Below are 7,408 nucleotides of genomic sequence, written 5' to 3'. Positions count from 1 at the left end.
TGCACATCAAATAGCAAAATTATGAAGGTTAAAAAAATAAATGGCGACGCGATAAATCAAATTGTGGCTTTTTTGATAGCATGTAAACGTTGGGTAAGATTATAAATGAAGAAATGATCAAAGTCTTCATATATGCGAGAGAACGAAATCGTGACCAAAGCGATCTCTTCAAATCACACCATTTCAGATTCCTGCGGTGTAAATGTATAGTAGGATGGATCAACGTTTTATATCCCTTTCGTGACGGTGTTCAAAAAAGTGAAATTTCCATACAAATTGCTCAAATTTGGCTCTCCAGAACTCTCAGACTTTTTAAAATATCAACACTTTTTCTTCAGCATTTGCCACAACTACTCCTTGTCTTTCGATTCCTAACTTTGACAACCTAGAAAAATTAAAAAAATAAAAATTTGTGACGGATAAAACTTTTTCATGTTTTACGATTTTTGCTCACTTTTTGTTTAACTTGTTGTGGTAAATTTCACACAAAACATAAACAAAAGTTTGTTTGCACACATACAAGTATATGTAATGGCTCAATCATCAAAATAATTTACATCAGGTAAACCAAAGACTAAACAGTTGAAAAAAAATCACAAAACTGTTATTGCTTAACAGCACAATTGTGCTGGTTCGTCACGAAAGGGATATAAAAATATAATTTAATCGCATCAACCTTATACAGTTTTTCAATCTCCAATCTCCTTATGCTTCGAAAATTACTGCTCACAGTTTGGGTGCGGCTGGTTGAGCCCTCACTCTTCTCACTGCGATTGAAATTTGAATGGAAAATCTACATTTTCTGCATTTTCCTCGTAGGAAGGTCAAATTTTACATTAATCGTGTTACCAATGATAATAAAATATAGCCTAAAGTGTGCTGAAATAAACATTGGCGAAGATCACAAAGTGATCTGTGATTGTGAATAAAGTTAACCTTCTTCAAGCATAGCTGACGCTAACCCCGCTGCCGTAGTGGATGGAATTGGGTCACAATGACCCCAATACACGACTAGGGTTAAGGTGGTCAAGCAGTCAACTGAGAGGTCTGATCTTTTTCTGCTCTGTTTTGTTGTTGAACATAACATCGGAATATGTATCGTCAATAAGTTTCGAAAATCGATGATGGCTTTGTTAAAATTGTTGCGTCGAAGAAAAGTTTATGAGTACATATTCGACGAGAAAGGCACTATCATCACCACTAGGTGGATTAATCTGGGTTTTTCAACAAAATAATTATACAAATAGTTGAAAAGTGTTACAAATACATTTCATTGGCGTATGGAATATCAAGAAAATCGATAGATGCCCAGTAAGTTGTGATTTCGATTCCCAAAACCTTATTTTAGGTCACCTGATTCTTATAATATTTTCCCAGTACATGACCACTTTACGCATTTTGATTAATTTTTCAAGGTAAACAGATTTTTTGACTGATGTTTTGTCATCAACTCATTTGATTTTAGATAATTAGGCTACAATCAAGCAATTTGTTTTGTTAATTTGAAGATTCAAAGAGAAAATACAAGGTGCTCATTATGCCCCGCCTACCCCTAGTTCTCACAAAGCTCTGGCTCGTTCGGGATATTTAGTACCAGATCGAACCTGGTGTGAACGACATATAGTTGACTGAGAAAGATAATTGTCACCCGATAGGGGTCCTTAACGGTATAGCTGTGTATTCCCACGGGTACCTTGCAAGGTACATTCCATTGGAATCAAATCCGTGGTTGACTAAACAATAAAATTATGTAATAAAATGTACACGATGTAAAATACTCAATCTATGTTCTTTAATGTAGTGATGCAGAAACAGTACATAGACAAACGTGATTCCAAAATGTTGATTTGACATTTAATTTTGGTCATACAATCAATTCACAGAGTATACCGTCGGTTTATTATTTATTAAATTTTAATCATTTCCAAAGTTCTGTCCTAGACGATTTCACGTATTGACAAAGCTCGTTCTACGCCGGGTTGGGAAAGAGAAGAGGTCCAACAAGTTTACATAATAGAGGTAATAAACTATAGAGGGAGAATGTCGCTGGCGTCGCCGCCGCAACATCTCTTGCTGGCGAAGATAGGGAGGGATATAAGTGTCAAAGCGAAAAAGTATGCAGTTTGACAGATAGATACCCGGGATGTTTGCGAACGAGAACAAAGGGAACAGCAGCGACATTCGTCCTCTATAGTTTATTAACTCTATTGTTTACATACATTTGTTTTCGGAAATATTAAAGCAGGTACTTTGTGATAGAAATTGTTATGGAAAATAAATTGGTGCACAGGTCTGATTGGGTAAGACGGACCACTGACTAGTTCTGTCACTTAACACGCTAACCCTCAGTTACCCAGATTGATGTCAAAGCGACCCAGATTGAGCAAAACTGCAGTTACTCTAATCTGAGTAAAGGCACCTTTACTCAAATCTGGGTTACCGATGTTGGTGACAAAATGTGGGTAACCGGTACCCAGCTCCTCCTGGACCTTGATTTTGTTAATTTATTTCCAATTTAGACTTTTGATAAAAAGCTCCCAACTCCCATGTGCTGTTCACTTACTTGATGCAGGAAAACAGTTCCCTGGAAGAATTCCACTGTTTTCCCGTCATTTATCCTCATATTTTTCGTGGAAACATTCATAATTGCCAACGTTTGTCTGACCGCTGCCATATTCTCAAGCCGAAAAGTGACAAAGTGCCGATTACCCAGATCTTTACCCAGATTAAACCAATCTGGGTTTTCGGGTTACCCGGATTTTGACAACTGCTAACAACATGAAAATCCGGGTAGAATCGACCCAGGCGATGAGTAGTTTCAGGTTAGCGTGAAGAGCTGAAATTTGGCTTTCTTTTACCACAGATAACAGACGTTTATGCTTATATTGGCAATGTGTGTAAAAATGCTCAACAGCCATTTCGTATGTAACGAGCAGCTGAAACTCAAGTGGCAATCATTTAGAGATGGCGCAGTGATCGATAGTCAGTGATCGCTTTCAAGATTGCATGCACTACGCAATTTTACATTCAAGATTGTATTCGATCTTGAATGAAACTGGAACTTTGAACTATTCTTGCATTCAAGTTAGATGTAATGCCGCAATCAGTTGAGTAGATGGCGGTAGTGAGCCAACGTATATCGTTTTGAACATTTACACAGGATTCTGCGAAAAATTTGTACTAGCATAAACATCTGTTATCTGTGCTTTTACGATTGCCTCTGTCTTCTTATCAGTTGATGATTATTAAACCACTCCATGAGAGAATACACATGTCAAAAGTGCAAAAAATAAACAATTATTTACCTGGCTACACGCTTTTGTGATGGGATCTAATTTTGAGGCGGCAATAAATAAGCTTTTTCCCTGCCCTTTAGTTCAGAGAGGGTTTGGGCAGCGTCCTGCCAACTTGGTCGAGGCAGGGTTCTTGGGAGAACAAGTAAAGGGTTGTTGAAAGATTATGTAATGTAATTTATTTTGAGTAAATAAAATCTATTTTTTTTCCCCAAACATGTTACGTAATATTTGAACAGCTTCATCAACGCTGATATTCTAAAGTGCTAGAATGATGCATTGAGCTTGTAGGGATCCCTTGAAGATGGAATGTAAATCATTAACTCGCGATCGCGCATTTTCGTACTTCAGGGAAAAAGTACATTACATAAATAAACGATTTTTAAAACACATCCGATATGTTGAAAAATTAATGATTTGCTATCCATGTCCGTGGAACCATTCTGAACAGCCATTGAGTGAATACATTGGATTGTTACATATTTTCATCTTGCGAATCGACCAGCCATATAAAAACTGAACCCAGCGTATCACCACAACCTCTCAAACTACTGTACCGAATATCAACTACTAATCATATCCTTTCCTTCCTTTCTTTTCTTTTCCCTTCCTTTTACATGAGCAAAATAACTACTCCGAGTATTTCTATCACCACGGAAGAAAGTGAAAGCAAAACACCATTCATCATAAACAACGGAATCGAATGAAGAGGACTTACCTTACCGGGCTAAGGCCGGAGTGGTCTCTGCTGTACATAGTAGCCTATGTTATTCGCAATGGGGATTTTTACGGATGGCTTATTGGGCCTACGCCAACATTTCTGTCTCGCCGAAGGGCCTTCGTGCCAGTTCTATTAAACGTCTCAACCAACACTGGGACGACCACACTGATGGGGCTACCACCTTGGATCTAGCTGGGCGTGGTGCAGCGTTTCTTACTCAGCCGCTGGATGCCAGAACAGACGCTGTTTGAGCCGCACCTCCTTGGTGAACAGACGCTCGGGTCGTTCCTCCTCAATCTAGCTGAAGTCATAAGGACAACAGTGCCCAGGCTGCACTACCAGCTAAGCACACAACTCTTACCTGGCGGCCTTTGTCATCGCTTGACCCATGGAAGCATGAGGTAGGAACTTGTGAGGACCAGAGCTATGTTGGACGCTCTCTTTATCGACTCACCGTTTTGCAGCCCAAATGAAGAGGAATCGTGAGTAAAAATCATAAAAAACACCTAAGGTAAGAACATAACTATTCTGTTTCCAACGTGTGATCAACCATCAAATAGATCCACTGGTCACGTGTAAGACGTATTTTTGACGCCGGAACGTCGTGACTTGACTAAACTCGACAGAAATGGTTCACTACTTGACTAGGTGGACATCGTGACAGGTTCTATACGTTGACGTTTTCAATGTAGTTGGCATTATAAGAATAACGTGAGAGTAGGAAATGTTGTTATAGACATGACCGATGCTGAGAATCCTAGGGGCTCCCTTAGGTGTATTAATCATAAGTTTACTCCAAGCACTGTGACGCCGAGACAAGTTTGCTTACAGTTGAAGCTTTTATGTTAACATTCAAATTGACTGCTATTAGAAGATTATGAAGGAAATTATTACTTTTAAATGAGATTTGTTAATTTTTATAGATTCTGTTAGGGATGAGTACACCATAGCTGATTAATGATCTTTATTAGTTTCAATTGCTAATACAATAACCAACTAACCGACCTTACCTTACGACCTGATTTAGTCGATATTATGACAATAAAAGCAAAAGAGCAGGAGTTATGATGTGATCAAAATTAAAACTTAATCTTATTTTTTTGTCAGGATCCAGAAACATGGAAAACTGTAGTAATTTGAATGTAGTATAAACTATGCTATGATACAGTGGACATAAGGATAATTCAGACTTCATAGGGATACAAGAGATGAACACAGATAAGCAAAAGACGACTAGCGACGACATAGGATGCATTAACTGTACAGGGGATGGCCAAAATGTTTGGGATAGGCAACTTTTTTTTCTCTCACAAGAAAGTTCAGCATGCTATAACTTTTTATAGAGCGCATCAAAAAATCTCAAATTGTGACTGTTTGTCAACCTATTATATGTGCATCATTGGTACAAATTTGGGCTTGATTGATTAATATTTCTCAAAGTTAGAACCGTTCGGGTAAAACACCTTTTTTTAGACAACGCATTTTTGAGCTGTCATATCTCGGAAACCAGTAAACCGAATTGAATGAAATTTTGAACGTACACTAACAATATGTAAATGCTTCACAAACTATTAAAACATAGATACTTATTAAACGTTGAAAAAGTTATCATGGATTGACACTTTTTGGACTTTTCTCGAAAAAATGTAATTTTTTTACATTAATGTGAATGAATTTTAGTGTTGATATTCAAAGATTTTCCACTTCTGTTCTCAAATTATCTCTAATCAGATATATTAGAGCCTATTTAGATTGAAGGAAAAACACATTTAATAATTTTTGTGTGGTATTGTTAATTTTGCTTATTTTCCTCTATATGGGTAAAAAATTCAACCCGATATAACTTAATTCGCCGTGAGAAAATATTACATTTTATAACGTCGTATTGAGTATCAATATATTGTTGATAAACGTTAAAAAATTCATTCAATTTGGTTCACTGGTTTCCGAGTTATGACAGCTCAAAAATGAGTTGTCTAAAAAATAGTGTTTTACGCGAACGGTTCTAACTTCGCGAAAAATTAATCAATCGAGCCCAAATTTGTACCAATGATGCACACATAATAGATTGACAAACAGTCAAAATTTGAGATTCTTTGATGCACTCTATAAAAAGTTACAGCATGTTGAATTTTTTTGTGGGAGAAAAAAAAGTTGCCTATCCCAAACATTTTGGCCATCCCCTGTACATTAACATAAGGCGTTCGACTGATAAGTTTTATGCCCACAACATCAAATGGAAGCTCAAAAAGAGAGTTATTTGAAGATGATTCCAGTGCTGTAGATGACCAACATCGGTTCATCATAACAATATTGGTAATTAACTTGAAATAACTTTCAGAATGCACAATGAATTAACTTGGGATGTTTTTGATTATTGTTTGGAGATGATGTCAGAAAAACTAGTTGCCCATACCGGCTACAAACGCTAGTTCTGATATTGTCACTGAGTAGTCTTCAAAAGTATCAAAACATTACATATTTAGAGCTTTCACAAAATACGGGTGGGATGGGAACAGTAAGCGACACTTGATAACTGCTACGACCCAATACTAAATACTGCACACTTTGCTCAAGTTGACGACATCGTCTAGTCCATCGTGAGTATTGGTCATAGTAGGGGGAAAGTAGGGAAAGGGTCCAGGCTTTGCTTTCAGCTGTCCTGCAGCTCCACCTGGTAAGCTTTTTTAACATTAAATTGCTAAGTTTTCGCATTTTATTTTGAGTTTCCCAGTTGTTTTAAACTGTTCCGTCCCATACACAACGAAATTCAGGTAAATTTCATGGCTTATGGATAACGGTGGTGGAATAAATATTTTGCGTTGCGTGGGGGTAAGACGGACAGTGTTGGGGTTACTTTGATAGTGCCATGAGAAACACATTAAAACCCACATATTGTTCACAGATTGAAATCTTTGGAGTACAACAATGATTGTGGAAGCTGTGTAAAGCATTTTATATTGATTTTTTGTTTAAAAAATCATTATATTAGATACTAGCTGTACCCGGCAAACTTTGTCTTGCCTACTGCGTTTTTTGACGTTTCCCTAGCCAAGTCCCAGTCCCCGTTCAAAATGTCTGAAAACCCAATTTTCGAAAATTCCAAATTTTTCAATGTTTTTCGGCTCATAAACCTTCCTTGGGTGAAAACTAACAGAACAAAACAAAGATGACCCAAATCGGACGTTTCGTTCGCGAGTTATGCGCGGTCCCACGTATGTCACTGCATTTTTATATATAAAGATTTTGTTGTTGGAACAGTTTGCACTTCATAAAGTTTCCAGAGCATTGCATACCGTTAGGCGTTTACCAGTGTATGGATGTTTCCAATTTACAAAATGGGCTTTAATTTGCAAAAACACGTTTCGATAAGAGATTCAAAGCCAAATTTAGA

The sequence above is a fragment of the Aedes albopictus genome, chromosome 2, assembly GCF_035046485.1.
Source record: "Aedes albopictus strain Foshan chromosome 2, AalbF5, whole genome shotgun sequence".
NCBI classification, from domain to species: domain Eukaryota; kingdom Metazoa; phylum Arthropoda; class Insecta; order Diptera; family Culicidae; genus Aedes; species Aedes albopictus.
This window is presented reverse-complemented; position numbering follows the sequence as displayed.